Source organism: Agrilus planipennis, unplaced genomic scaffold (assembly GCF_000699045.2).
Source record: "Agrilus planipennis isolate EAB-ADULT unplaced genomic scaffold, Apla_2.0 scaffold2, whole genome shotgun sequence".
In the NCBI taxonomy this organism is placed as follows: Eukaryota; Metazoa; Arthropoda; class Insecta; order Coleoptera; family Buprestidae; genus Agrilus; species Agrilus planipennis.
In genome coordinates this window covers 494,991-511,521 of record NW_020442464.1, presented here as the reverse complement: position 1 = coordinate 511,521, position 16,531 = coordinate 494,991, and the positions used below count along the sequence as shown (strand labels likewise).

At 33.6% G+C, this 16,531-nt stretch overlaps 1 protein-coding gene across 1 annotated transcript in view; it reads right to left on the bottom strand.

Moving 5' to 3' along the window:
* The window catches only part of LOC108740202, a 224,584-nt gene that overhangs the window by 182,347 nt on the left and 25,706 nt on the right, over positions 1-16,531 (bottom strand). Inside the window, exon 2 of the mRNA XM_025980992.1 lies at positions 510-629. The gene's annotated coding sequence lies outside the window, so the exon portion shown is untranslated. The remainder of the gene's footprint in view (positions 1-509; positions 630-16,531) is intronic.

Sequence of the window (16,531 nt, the reverse complement as noted above, 5' to 3'; positions counted from 1 at the left end):
ACGTTGAGGTTAGCTACGCCGGGATTCGTTTCAGCAAGTAGATATCCATATATTTAAATGGACCTTGTTGGAGCATACGTAATCCTAAAATGTAGCATCGTACTACAGATGGCGTTTACCGCGCCATTCGTGGTATTTTCTATATTTTAAAAAACAAAAGCTCAGTCGCCTTTTCTGTTCATAAATCGCTTTATATAATTATAATCGTATCGAACCTTTACTTTCTCGGATACAAACGTAGATATTCAAATTATGGAAATAATTTTATGCATGTTGCATTTTTCTGAATCAATTCGGAGAAACTGTCTAAGAATTCGAAAAGTAATTGTTGTTAACACAGTATAATAATCATAAAAATGAACTTGAACAGGAGAACAGAGAAAAACGTTGTCATCAACTCTCGTGTGTTAATATTACCTACACAAATGCAGGACAGAAGAAACAAAGAACACAACATGTTGGCATTTTGTTGGCGTATCAGTTTGTAAATGACTGAGAAAATAACTTACCAGAATGGTTTCGTAACAAACTCATTACGTTAACAGGCCGTGTTAGGGTTGATGTGAAGTTCTTCTTTCTCCTTTTCGCTTTATTCAGGCGTTCGCCGCGTCAGTTGGATGGGGTTCATGCTGAAAAAATAATGAAACTGAACCTTAATAACGTGTCAGAAGTGAAATCGATGCATCACAAACAGTATAATTTCCTATCAAAAAAATGCGCGAAAGGAAGTACGTTCATTAGTTTCAATAAGTACAAGGTGATACGGTACAAATCACCTTCACATGTTACAGACATTTTTTCTAAATCTCAAATAGATACTGACATACCATACGAANTAAGCCTACAACATTAAAAGAACAAAAGACTACTCACAACAGGAAATCGTCAATCACACTTACTCTAATCTAGCAAAATAAACAATGCATGAGTGTAAAGATACAGAAGAAATACACGGATGATGCTAACTGCTAGCGGATTGAATACGGCGTTGCATTGGCGCATTTTTTTTTCAAGGCCGGAATTACATTTGTCTGCAGTTTGAACTATGTTTTTCTTAAAACCGGCGGACTTTCGTACATACGAGCATTGACATTAGTTTCTTGTTTTATTGTGCCTTACCCCCTCCTGCAAGTTTGCTACTCATTTCAGAAACACCATTTATATATACGGTATCTATAACAGTCACCGTCCAATAAAAATTCATAGCAGTAAAAGTGACTGTTTGCTACACCATATACACTTTACGTAAAGTAAGTTTAAGTTGACAACGGCACAATGCATACAGGCAAATCTCCTACAATTGTGTTCGATCTATTCTTATAATCCAACTATCGACTACCGTAGAAAGTAATTATTGTTCCACATTTAACTTTTATATTCCTTTTTTGGTACAAATACGTATACATATTTTTCCAAGACTAACTGTATAACAATTCCAATTAATTGCAGTTGAAGTACCTAATAGAGTTCACGATAATATATGGTTGAATTTTCGAGATGGATACGAAAGTAAGTAATTCCCTCAGGATATCGTAGTTCCACAAACAATTACTTAAATGTACCTACCCTCATATGTGTATGTAGGTTTTGCTGGCATTCGGTTGCGTTCTTTTTAATGTTCAGGATGTGAATTAAGCAAAGTTTACTTTTATACGTATATATACATTTGCGACATGACCTATTGTTCAATGTTTTTGTCACGGTATCCCTGCAGTATTATCTGTAATTTTCTTGATAAATATGTGGGTATATCTAGTTTTTACTCTATTTTGTAGTCTTATCTTATACGTAGTTAACTGTAAAGCAATTTGCGATATTAAAATTACAAATTCTATGAAGTACAACTTTTAATGCTCCTTCTACAATAATAGTAGACGAAATAGGTAGTGTAGCTAGAGATGAAGTGTTCCAGCAGTGCGTTGAAGACACTCAGTGTAGCTCGAAAAATTATATGAGTTGCAAAAATGTTTTAATATATATACAAATGTATGTATTAGAGCAGTGATTGTGATTTCCAATGTCGATGAAAAGCCCCGTCATGAAGAGTATAGGTCTCGCAATCGTAAAAAGGATATATCGTAGTACATTTCATTATGACTAAGATTAGGACGCAAGGTGGTCCGAACATGTCTAATAAGTTCTCCACGACAAGGTACCTAGCGTAATATTTAAAGGCATTCGTATAACACGCGAATCAACCGAAAACTGTGACTATATTATAATGTTATTGTCATCCGAATTTAGCAAAACATACAGTGTTCATATTGTCCTAATGAATAAAAGTTCGGGCATCTGTCTCTGAGCTTCTTTTTACCAATTGTTAAAATAATTTTTACCTAAAGGTCCGACATATTAACATTTATACACAACAAATAGCCATAAAAACCAAGCTTGTGATAAAGAATTGATCTAAAAGTTCAAGAATTATTTTTCAATTTGCTCAACAACAAAGTTTGTTCTCGCAAGAAAAGAAGTTTCAAGGTTATAGAATTATGTGTTTTCTTTTTCACCTTTCAATCTCCACTTTTTCTTCTAGAATTGTTTTTTGTTACAAATCTATTTCACACATTTCCTACCATTGTATGTACTTTATTTCATACTATCTTTACACATATGTATTTTATTTCTATTTCAGAACAGTGAGGAGTTCCATCGGAAAAAATTAATTGCTGAAGTAATTCTACTAGGGGTAAGTCCAAGTCCGATTTATCTGATTACTAAAGTTTTATTTATAAATATGGCAAATTGAATATAACATATTGTGGTAACTTAAAACTTAAAAATAGGTATTGACTGGGTCAGAACTTCAAATCGGAGTTACTTCCGATGAGGTATTGGGAAGTAATAAATTCAAAATGGCGATTCACGTTTGAAATTAGCACTTATATTTATACTTGGAAGCATACTGTTACAGTATTTAGATACTTACCTTTGGGTGTACATATGTATGTATGCTAATAATTGTACGTATGTTTGAATCTAGGTGCATGCACATGTGTGGATGGTTATCGAGGTCATGTCGCTCTGAGAGCTGTGTTCCGTACTTATATAGTTTTGGATAATGAAGCCACATAATGAGGTTGTCCTAATAAAATACACGACGTAAGTGCAGGAGGATGGTCGAATACACATATGTACGTCACAAGCAGTGCCACTTTCCCGAGGGAACATATGTACCTATACTTATTTACTCTTATTTAAGTGCTGGCAAGAGCCCTGACGTTTGTTGAATTGCTTTGTAGTTTTGGTTGCCGGAGGCACAACTTTGATATAGAAGAGAAATTCGCCTAGATATGTAATATATGTGTCTGTGTATGTAGACTCTTCGCAAATATACTTTTTCTGTTATGCCGCGAGGTTCAGGTAAGCATACAAAACTAAAGGTGAACGTTATGAATAAAACACGGTTTTGAAGTTTTCCCAAATAAATACATTAAAAACCACATTTGCTTCGTTTCATGGTAGGTATCTTTCTCAAGTCCTCCGGTTACCAGTGTCAGATTAGCAAGTAGCAAAAGTTAGCGAACCTGGGGAGAGTTTTAGAGGGTGCTAACTAGATGTAGTAGGGAATAGCATAGCGAGAATTGGCAACATAGATATTAGTATAGCGAGTTGCGATAACAGCTAAGCATCCATACTGATGGAGTATGTAAACAGTGCAGGTTGTGCAACGACTAATAATATAAATATCAATAGCCTACTAACACGCTACTGCACGCAATAATGTTTAGACCTCTATTATACGATAAAAAAATAATTAAATAACAACATGGTACCTATTAAGAACATAAAAGATAACATTAACGTTACGTAAACATTAATAGGTAAATTAATATTCTCCGGATAGGTAATTATTATTAATTGTAAGGTAAGTTTCCAAATCACCATTGAGGTATTGTCAAGGTACGTTATCTTTTTTTATGGGTGGTTTGCCAATAGCTTCATTCTCCTATTAGAAAAAATTTATGATGCAACACCAGTAAACGCACATATACGCAAGTATCCTAAAAAGATTGTTCGAAATTATTGTCGGTTTCTCTTAATCTCTCTATAGCAAAACGGTTTGCTGATGAGGAAGTATTCGTATTAAATTAGTATCATATGACAAAGTATTACTGAACGCTATTGTAGCAACTACTGTTTTACACTGAACTATGCCAGTGACACAGTGACTTACTGTTAATTCGACTAACTACATACATATAAGTCTACAACATTAAAAGAACAAAGGACTACTCACAAGAGGAAATCGTCAATCACACTTACTCTAATCTAGCAAAATAAACAATGCATGAGTGTAAAGATACAGAAGAAATACACGGATGATGCTAACTGCTAGCGGATTGAATACGGCGTTGCATTGGCGCATTTTTTTTTCAAGGCCGGAATTACATTTGTCTGCAGTTTGAACTATGTTTTTCTTAAAACCGGCGGACTTTCGTACATACGAGCATTGACATTAGTTTCTTGTTTTATTGTGCCTTACCCCCTCCTGCAAGTTTGCTACTCATTTCAGAAACACCATTTATATATACGGTATCTATAACAGTCACCGTCCAATAAAAATTCATAGCAGTAAAAGTGACTGTTTGCTACACCATATACACTTTACGTAAAGTAAGTTTAAGTTGACAACGGCACAATGCATACAGGCAAATCTCCTACAATTGTGTTCGATCTATTCTTATAATCCAACTATCGACTACCGTAGAAAGTAATTATTGTTCCACATTTAACTTTTATATTCCTTTTTTGGTACAAATACGTATACATATTTTTCCAAGACTAACTGTATAACAATTCCAATTAATTGCAGTTGAAGTACCTAATAGAGTTCACGATAATATATGGTTGAATTTTCGAGATGGATACGAAAGTAAGTAATTCCCTCAGGATATCGTAGTTCCACAAACAATTACTTAAATGTACCTACCCTCATATGTGTATGTAGGTTTTGCTGGCATTCGGTTGCGTTCTTTTTAATGTTCAGGATGTGAATTAAGCAAAGTTTACTTTTATACGTATATATACATTTGCGACATGACCTATTGTTCAATGTTTTTGTCACGGTATCCCTGCAGTATTATCTGTAATTTTCTTGATAAATATGTGGGTATATCTAGTTTTTACTCTATTTTGTAGTCTTATCTTATACGTAGTTAACTGTAAAGCAATTTGCGATATTAAAATTACAAATTCTATGAAGTACAACTTTTAATGCTCCTTCTACAATAATAGTAGACGAAATAGGTAGTGTAGCTAGAGATGAAGTGTTCCAGCAGTGCGTTGAAGACACTCAGTGTAGCTCGAAAAATTATATGAGTTGCAAAAATGTTTTAATATATATACAAATGTATGTATTAGAGCAGTGATTGTGATTTCCAATGTCGATGAAAAGCCCCGTCATGAAGAGTATAGGTCTCGCAATCGTAAAAAGGATATATCGTAGTACATTTCATTATGACTAAGATTAGGACGCAAGGTGGTCCGAACATGTCTAATAAGTTCTCCACGACAAGGTACCTAGCGTAATATTTAAAGGCATTCGTATAACACGCGAATCAACCGAAAACTGTGACTATATTATAATGTTATTGTCATCCGAATTTAGCAAAACATACAGTGTTCATATTGTCCTAATGAATAAAAGTTCGGGCATCTGTCTCTGAGCTTCTTTTTACCAATTGTTAAAATAATTTTTACCTAAAGGTCCGACATATTAACATTTATACACAACAAATAGCCATAAAAACCAAGCTTGTGATAAAGAATTGATCTAAAAGTTCAAGAATTATTTTTCAATTTGCTCAACAACAAAGTTTGTTCTCGCAAGAAAAGAAGTTTCAAGGTTATAGAATTATGTGTTTTCTTTTTCACCTTTCAATCTCCACTTTTTCTTCTAGAATTGTTTTTTGTTACAAATCTATTTCACACATTTCCTACCATTGTATGTACTTTATTTCATACTATCTTTACACATATGTATTTTATTTCTATTTCAGAACAGTGAGGAGTTCCATTGGAAAAAACTAATTGCTGAAGTGATTCTACTAGGGGTAAGTCCAAGTCCGATTTATGTGGTTACTAAAATTTTATTTATAAATATGGCAAATTGAATATAACATATTGTGGTAACTTAAAACTTAAAAATAGGTATTGACTAGGTCAGAACTTCAAATCGAGGTTACTTCCGATGAGGTATTGGGAAGTAATAAATTCAAAATGGCGATTCACGTTTGAAATTAGCACTTATATTTATACTTGGAAGCATACTGTTACATGGAATCCGTAAATTCTTATTTAGATTAGTACAAGTTGGTACACCTAAATAATTTATTTAAAACTGCAAGCTAACACCTACTACTAGGTTAGCAGGTCTATTAACGACAATTAAATTAATAATAATTAATAATAATCAGGGGAGTGGAATCGANTCCTAAAATATAGCATCGTACTACAGATGGCGTTTACCGCGCCTTTGTGGTATTTTCTAAAACGCGCTGTTAAGACAGCAGGTAAAGGTTGGTCTGTGTTCTGTCGGAACTGTCTGCGACGCGCTGATGAGATCCAAAAAGATCGAAATCGCGATCCGCGTCTGGCAGTTTTCGACAGAATACAGACCACTTCGAATTATTTTATTTGTTAAATAAATTGTTGACTGGGTTATTCTAAATTATATAAATTCGCATGTAATATTAGATTGAAGTAATTAGGTACATTTCTGAATAATATATAAATTTCCTTTATGACTTTTTTGATCCTTATATTCATATTTAACCATTTTTATATGGCAATTCGTACTAAGCGAATTTTTCATTTACTACATTTTTTTGGCGAATAATCTTTTTTTAATTCCGCCTACCGGTGTTTACGTAAAATGAAACGATTAATAAACGTAATTGAAAACCCTCAGCCCTTTTTAAGTTTTTAAGCCCTTTTCTAAATTTAAGGCAATATTGCTTTAAGTATGTTTTTACGAACTTTTTCAAGGAATATTTTGGTCGGTTCTTTGTAGCTATTAAGGTAATAAATAAGCTCTTAATTGTCATTATTTTTTGCAGCTTCTCAAGATACAAAGTAACGAAATTCTATAACAAAAGGATTTTACATTTTAAAATAATTTTTAATTGAGGAATTTTAGCTGGTGCAAATTAGCATATCTTCCTTCTATCTTTAGGTTTTTCTATATTGTATATTCATTAATTAAAGGAACTGAAAATATTTCTTACTTTTTAGTGAAAATTACTTCATGGTACCTACAGTCGTACAGTACAGGTGAACTGAGAACCAATATGATGTGATATAGGGAAATTGGTACAAATTTGCCATCTTTTAATATGCAATTTTAACCCTTTAAGGGTGTTATACTTTGCTCATAAGATTTAGGTATTCCACACATTAATCAAATTAAGCATTTTCGCTCAGGCGACATCAAAAGAAAAAACGCCGTCAGTAATCATTTTTGTTTTACCTGTATACAAGTCTATGGAAATAGGTTATAATTTGTGTTTATTTGGCGTATATTAAAAAAAAAACGAACAGACAGACACACGAGTGATCCTATACGGGTTCCGTTATCCATACGGAAGTATAACCCGAGAACCAACTTACCATTGTAGTTAAAAAAACATGTTCCCGTACATTCAAATTGCAAATGTAAATTTGTACGCACAATATATTGTTTTGTTGAATGATTTACCACGTTATGTTCAGATCGTATACTTCCTATTAATTTTCATGTACCTAATCTATAAGTAAAGAACTATTTGTTCTGTATTTTTTTCAAAATTTTAGGTTCAGTAGTTTCGGAGATAGGGAGGGAATGGTCAATTTTCATTTATTTTCTTAAATAATTAAGGTCTATTTTAAAATTATGAAAAATATATATTTGAGACTCTTACACCAAGCCCTTTCATTTGATGTCAGACGTTAGAGTCTGCAAAACTTTTTGAAGGGAAACTTCTTTTTAAGCACGGTAGGTTAAGTTCGTTTCATGCGAGTTGCTATGTAACGAAATCATGCAACGGATGTCCTCCCTCTACTCGGCCACGTAGTCGAGTTCGTAGTCGGGATCGCTTGAGCCGTGAGCGCGCTTCAATGCAACGTTCGTTACAGGCAATTCCGGCATGTATAGTGTAAAATTTAAATTCATAGTATACCCTATCCCGGTATGTTCGTATTAAATTAGTATCATGCGACAAAGTATTACTAAACGCTATTGTAGCAACTATTGTTTTACACTGAACTATGGCAGTGACACAGTGACCTACTGCTAATTCCACTGACTACATACACATAAGTCAACATTAAAAGAACGTAGAACTACTCACAATAGGCAATCGTCAATCACACTTGATCTAATCTAGCAAAATTGTGCGCGCTTCAATGCAACGTTCGTTACAGGCAATTCCGGCATGTATAGTGTAAAATTTAAATTCATTGTATATAAATAATACCATTAAACCAATTCCTTAACCCCTATCCCGGTATGTTTGTGTGTTTGTAGAAGTTTCACTTCAGTAGCGTGTTGTATAACTACACGTTGTATTTTTGTTTTAATTTCCTATTGGTCCCTTTATTTTCAAAATTAATTTGTTTACGTTATATATCGGTTTAGTAGATTCGGAGCAAATTGACTGTGGCAGACGGACAGACAGACACACGAGTGATCTTATATTGGTTCCTTTTTTTATTTGTACGTACGGAACCTTAAAAACTATATCAATATGAGTATTTTTATCAGTTCTGAAGATTCGTTTATTACCGCGGAACACCTGCGCCTTTTACTAGATAAATGTTTTTCCAATAGCTCGCACACCCTGCTTAATAGTGGAAATTATCTTTTCCTATTTGAAGAGGCCATTGTGTAGTAAAACGGTTTAAGTATTTTTCCAAGAATTCGCTTTCAAACCTACCCTAAGCATACAGATAGAATTTTCGGTTAGTATTGATACAGTAAAACTTTGACTTAGGTATATAAAGTGTTCTCCGTAGAAATGAGTTACATTTGTTATCGCATAGAAACCAAAAAATGTAAGGAGTTTTCTATTCTTTGTTCATTTGCTACGAACATGAGTACATATTGTGTGAGGAGATTGTCAGGGTCGCACCCAAATGATCCAGCGGAACATTGTTCGTCTTTCCGTTTGCCAAAGGCTTTCCCATATTTTCTAAAAAGTACGTAATACTAGTATCTAGCAAGGAGGACTTAGAGATAGCTTTAAATAAAATGGAAGCGGTACTGACAGATAAGTACTGTATTAAAATAAATAAAAGTAAAACTAAAATACTGTTATACAAGGGAAGAAAAAGTAGGGAAAGAGCGAATATAAAGATATGAGACCAAAAATTAGAAGAAGTGACTTATTTTAGATATCTAGGAAGTCGCATAAGTCAGGACGAAAGGAGTAGTAGGAATATAAAGCAGAGTATAGCGCAGGGTCGTGTCGCCTTTAATAAAAAGAAGTCATTTCTATGCTCGCGAATGGTTAATTTAGAAATTCGAAAAAGGTTGTTAAAGGTGTGTATGTTTGGAGCGCGGCGTTGTAAGAGTGCGAAATATGGACAGTGGGCGCGGCGGAAAATAAAAGAAGCTTTCGAAATGTGGTGTTATAGGTGAATGATGAAGATAACGTGGATAGAAAGGTTAGAAATGAAGAGGTATTAGAAAGAATAGGAGAACAAAGGACTCTATGGAAGTCAATAAAAAATAGGCGAGATATGATGGTATGACACCTTCTCAGGCATAAAGGTCTAGTCAGAGACATATTAGAGGCAGAAACAGGAGTTACGAGGGGTAGAAAAGAGTAGAGATACGTGTCCAACCAGTCTTAGGACTGACGACCTTATAATGATGATGATGATGATGATGACGTAGTTTCGACTTGAAATTCACAGATAATGGTGAAGCGTTGGCGTTGAGACGAAAGTCATATTTAAGGTTATAGAAAACTTTATTGAAAAGGAGATTTTCAAGCAGAGCACAAATGTATCTTTAAAAAACGAAAAATCACTCAAATACAAAAGGTGAAACGCCATAAGCAATTGTAGCTGGGTGAAGATTCGAATGGTGAAAAAATGGAAAAAGTCATTGAATTGCTTATTTGTACCATAGAAGTTTGCTTTGGACGTCTGGATGACTACGGTCCCAAACTTTGGAGGTAGATTTGTATCAGTATGTATAGGATTAGTTTTGACTGAAGTAATTTGCGCACACCCTAAATTGGTTAAATGGTATAGATTAGTAGTAGCACTACATTTTTGTAGTCTTTGTTTTTTGATTAGATTCATGTAGTAAGAGAGTAAGCGACTTTTGGACTCTCACAAAAAGACTGGATTTGTAAATTTGGACAATGTTGAATATTGAGAAAGTAGCCGCTTAACTATTCGACGAGGCTTAAAAAAATTAATTAAGAGGGTTGGTCTCGTTTAAAGAGATTAAATCCGTGCGGAATTATCAGCGACAATGTGATGGCGAAGTGGCTCTGTGAACGCCACTTCACTCCACCCACGACTCGTTCGTTTCATATTACGTATAAACGTATATGAAAACTGGGTCAACGGCATCTAAAAAGAGCAGGAACCGACGCGCGACGTCGACAACAACTACGATAAATCTTCCGGCGTTGTTTTCGAATTTTCGCCATTATAAAATGGGCAATTAAAATGAAAATATTTACGAAAACACGTTTCCGTGTTATGGTACAGGAAGGGTTGTTTTCGTTTTATAAAACAGCGTTCCTAGCGTTCCTTAGATCCTTAGAATACATATATCAAGAACGTGAATGTACCACGACCATCATTTATGCATTTTTTATTCGATACGCAAATTTTTGTAGACTAAATGTACATACATCTATAATTTCTAAAAGGAAAAAATAAATTAAGTACCGAATAACTAATAAATTTACAAATAGATAATGAATGTTTCAGTTGATTGTGAGAAAGTATTGCACACATACATGAAGCATGTAAATATATTTTTCTCAGGGTATTTACTAAAATCGAATTATTAATTTGCTAAATTTATGCCTATTGCTTTTTCTTAAATTTATTCTGTTCTATCAGTCACATTTATAACTTCTCTCTTGTATGTCTCTTGTCTACACAAATGTGTAAGAATTGAAATCCGAGCATGGAGATATTCTATTACATGAAATCATCAAGGTGCAAATGATAAGGGTATCATCTTTTGAAAAATACAGCACAGTATAGGCAAATTCGTACAAGTACCTTCATTCATCATTTCATATTATAAGTAAAGAAGGAATTTAAGTCCAATAAATGCAACTTAAAGCCTTTGGGGGAGTTTTGCTTCGTTCAAAAGTGCATGAAAAAATATCCACATTACGGTTACTAAATTATGTATTTTCGTTCTTGCGATATAAATAGAAAGGAGTCAGAAGTCATTGAGGACGGAAGGAGCAAAGATGGAAACTGGAAAGCAGACTTAGTGGGCGAACTACTGAATTGCACAGACCTTTTAATATCTTTATTTTTTTATTTCATAGAAAGACGTTAATTCCTTTCATATTACAGCGTGGCGAATTGTAAAGGAACAGTTGCTGTATCCTTATCATTTGCAGCAAGTACCTACAAGCTTTGCAAAAAAATTGATTTTCAGCCGCAAGTGGATTTTTATTAGTTGTTTCGGTAAAACAGTGCTTTAGGTGCCAGTTTTTCCTATAGGGCGATGTTTGCATCCTTGACAGTTCGGATCTGACTCCGTAGAACTACTTTATATAAAACAGCGTGTATATCAAACGCCAATGATAATACTAACGATGTGCAGGATCGTGTGATGATCGCTGCAATAAGATAAGTGAGGGATAAGTTATTGTTTGTTGTTTATGTTTACTTTAGGCATTGGACAAGCGGCATTGTAGGTATAGTTTACATTCTATCCATGCATAGCTGCTCAGTCCTTATCGCAATTTGTACTCAATGATTTTATTGTACCATACCCACATTGTCAAATCTGGCCCAGGGCCGGCTTCGGATTGTAAGTCATTGTGGTGGTTTTCTTTGGAATGTTTCTTATAACCACGCCGCTGTATTCACTACGCGAGTCCTTACTTCATCTAGTTGACTCCCTTCAAAGCTCCACGCTTATTTCAATTACACCCTTACGTACTAAGTAGAAACTTGAAGAATCCGTATATAGTTAGTAGCTACGTTTAAAATTGGTATAGTCCGCAATGAAACTGTGGCATTTACTTTCTTCTTGCAACTTACTAACTAGACCACAGCAGTTGCTGATTTTTACTCACGACAAAATTGTAAGGAATATCGAAAACATAGAAAAGAGATGTCAGGTAGGAATTGCAGCGGACACTAATAAAGAAAAAGGAATAACATTACACCAAATAATGTATAACAGAAAGCAGAACTTGAGCATGTTGTCAGTATCGAACTTTAAAATAAGTTCAACATTCTTAGGAATTTATTCGGTTATCTCTTTCCGCATTGTCTGTACTACTCATGAAGCTTTTCCTAACCTAGTAAAGAAGTGTTCAAAACACTACAGACCCAATGAAAACAAGAAAGAAGATACGTCCATTCTCACAGATAATTTATAGCAGACTTAGGCGATCTTGATCGTCCCATCTACACGTATGTATTAGGTAGGATGCATACGTATCACCCAACATCACTAGGTTAATGTTCTACTTATGTAGAAATTTTTTTTTGAGATATGTAGCTTTTATGTATAAACTGCAACTGCTTTGAATTATTATTTATAATTTCATTTGTCAATATTAATCTTTCCTTTTAACTGTACGGACTGAAAATTAGGTGAAGTCTGTTAAACATTTACTGTATTGATTTCTGAGCGAAAACACCAATGACAGGATAACAATTTATTATGTTAGTGAGACTATGATATTTAGGGAAATTTTGATTTGTAGTGAAGAATTGGTTTCCACGCAGTTGAATAATGAAAATAGTCGGTTCTGTTATCAGCTTCGAATCTTGTGCGAGAATACTGCGGATAGATACATACAATAGTTTTTCACTAGAATGAAATGAAATTCGACACATTCCTCTAATGAATCTCTTTGTTTGATAGCCTACATTGTTTCCGTTTACGACTCTGTAAATCTTGTACAATCCTTAAATATCACGTTCACTCTGGAATCACACTTTTTCTATATTTTCTTTGTGCAAAAAAGAAGCGAAACTACAAAACAATATGGTGGTTCTCATTACTTATGTCAGTATGAATATTCACATTTTGGAATCTAGACATTGCAAAGGATATCGTTATGTAATTTACTGACAGCCTCTCATATCTTTATTTCTATGCTGTTATGACACAACGACGTTTAAGATGTTTGTCTGTCTGTCTGTACGGGTTAATTTTTGAAACTGCTGAATCAATTTCCGTAAAACTTTGCCGACAAAACAAGAAGAAAATCTGAACTGATCTAGGTGACTTTAGTTGATAAATGTAGAACATACATTCCAAGAAATTTGTTCATGTGAAATGAAAAATTAATACGGTGATACGTTTCTTTTTTTGTTTTTTTTTTTTTTGTTTACAAAGGTGTCTCTTCATAATAAAGCACGAAGTGATACATGTGTCACGCAATCTATTTCTGAATATCACTTCATCCATCGAATTTTCATAAATCACACAAGGATGGATCTTTATTTGTCTTACTTTCTCTGCTACAGAATAGTATCTGTACTGTTAGAAATCATAAACATTTAAATTCCGTTTCTGGTATATCTACCGATTTTTATTGTTCTGTTGTAGCTGATATGAATATCTTAAAAAAGGAAAAAAGAAATTTTAAATTTTTAAAATATTAACAAATAGTGTTCCAAAATAATTAAAGGAAAGGTCATCGTTCGATACTAAATTGTTGATGTATTGATTATCAGCAAAAATACCGCGTACAACGTAGGTACCTTTAATAAGAAAACTAAAATAAAACTAATCTAAAATTATTAATAGATTGTTAACTGTGTAACAACAGAGTATGTAGTTACTGTTAGCAATTCAGTCAATACGAAATTGCGGAGTCTAGACGGTTATGATTACTGTTATTACGTACTTAGTAATTTTCTGTTATCCAGTCGGCAATACGCCTTTCAATTGCGAAGTAACTTCTATGCTACAGTGATTTTACAATAGATACACAACAATTCACACAGAATTAATCTTTGTAGTAATGCAATAATAATCGGTAATAAACATTTAACAATTGAAATGAAAATATTGTTCAAACACTATAGGGGATAGCGCCATTTAAATGCAGTACTCCCACATATGTTTTATCACCATATGGTGTAGGTATGTTTAATGTGTGATGTTGAAAAAGGGGATGTAATAAGCATCATTTAAGAAAGGATCATTTTATTTTTTGATTGTGTTGAATTTATCTGTCATATCCAAAAACAATTGAGTATTTAAAATTTACCGAATAAAAACCTGAAAAGACAAGAAACTCTCGGGTATAAAAGCAAAGAACTAAAAGATACCACAAGAAAAGTACCTCGGAACATTCAGCCAGGAGTTCCTGGATTCTCGTGTTTGTATGTGTAAGGTGTTTTTGTAATAAGTAGTCAACGTTTAGGAAGTGATAGGGTGCTATAAAACAAGAAAATTAGGTAATATTTGGTGGTGCAAAAGTTTATCGTTTTCGAGAAAAACCTGTTTGAAAATACTAGTAAGGGCAGTCCGGCGCTGGTAGGGTAGCGCAATACCACATACAATAGTAGCATGCGTAATTATTTTGTATTTTTGTAGACAATTATTGTTTGTTATTTGTTAGATTAGATCAAATGTGATTGACGATATTATGTTTGCAGCTAGTCTAGAGTACTTTTTTGTTTATTTGGGCTTGCATTACGTACCCATGAATATAAGCAGTCGAAGTCATAAATATAGGTCAATGATAGGTTAGAAATTTAATGAACTAAATATTAATTTACCTATTTTTTTTTTCTTTTTTTGTGCTCTTAATACCATGTCGAGGTATACTTTAAATACTACTGCATACTATCAGCGATGAACAAAGTAATTATTTAATTAATTGTTATCGTGAAAACTCAAAACTCTCTTTAATAGAAGTAGCAAAAAAAACTTTAAAATAATGATTTATTAGTGTTATCACATATATATTAAATGAAAAAGCAGAAGTATATAGATAGAAAAACTAATACTTGCACCAACACTCAACTTCCTTAATTCTTAAAATTAATTTTTATTACTGTAGTCCACTCAAAAGAAATTTAAAATTCGGAGTTGCGCATCTTGTACAATAATTCGTATCATCCAAAACAAAAGATCACTGAAACATAAAGTATTTTAAAATCTCATTTCATAATACAATAGACCAATTAGCACGCTTAGATTGTTGCAATCTCAACGGCATAAGTACCTTAAAAGCGTAATAACTGAACTTCAACAGTATAAATTGTCGTATACGAGAGAATGCAATGGATGCATCGATTTACAGCAATATAAGCGAGCCAGTATCTCATAAATAATGTAGTCTCCCATTTCTCAATGTGGCACGTTAGATTTATGAGTATCAAGTTGTTACTATTTCACTGCAACTCGTAGTTAAATATTTAATGTTGGCAAGCAAGTCGTAAGTACCCATATTTTTCAGCATCTATCATATAACAGGGGGACTCAACCGCTTAAATAGTTTATGAATGAAATGGATGAGTGTTGCATATAATGTCATTTATCCAAACTTCCGTTTTAGCTATTCGAGACTCACGAGAAGCGATAGAATATTAAACTTTTCATATTAAATGAGTTTGAATCCTAACGTCAATGCTTTGAAACTTTAGACTGAAAGTGGCTGTTCTGTATAAAAGCCCTAACGTAATTCATGATTTCAATTCATGAAATGATGATAAATCTATCATTGTTATTTTTTAAATTTTGTCACAGTTTGACCCAGATACAATAGTAGTGAGTTATGCCATAAAAGGTCAATTTGGGTTTAGAAGAAATAGAGGAACTCTGGAGGCCATTCTAACTTTACCGGTAAAAATAGAGAAAACGATAGAAAAAAGAAAGAGTGCGTACATAGAATATGTAGATTTAAAAAATGCTTTTGACAATGGGATAAGATGATAAATATGCTTAAAAATGTAGGGATGAGTTACAAAGACAGAAGAATGATACTTAGTTTGTATAAAGAGCAACAGGCAGTTATAGAGCTAAGGCTGCAACGTAGAGAAGTAAATATTAGGAAGGGAGTCAGGCAGGAATGCACACTGTCACCGTTACTTTTTAATCTATACATCGAAGACGCGATCAGCATCATTAAAGACAGTACAACTGTAGGGATAGATATACAGAGGCAGATGATTAGTATGCTTAGATTTGCAGATGATACAGCAGTATTAGCATCCAGCAAGGAGGACTTAGAGATAGCTTTAAATAAAATAGAAGCGGTATTGACAAAATAGTACTGCATGAAAATAAATAAAAGTAAAACAAAAATACTAGTATGCAAGGGAATAAGAAGTAGGGAAAGAGCGAATGTAAAGATAGGAGACGAAA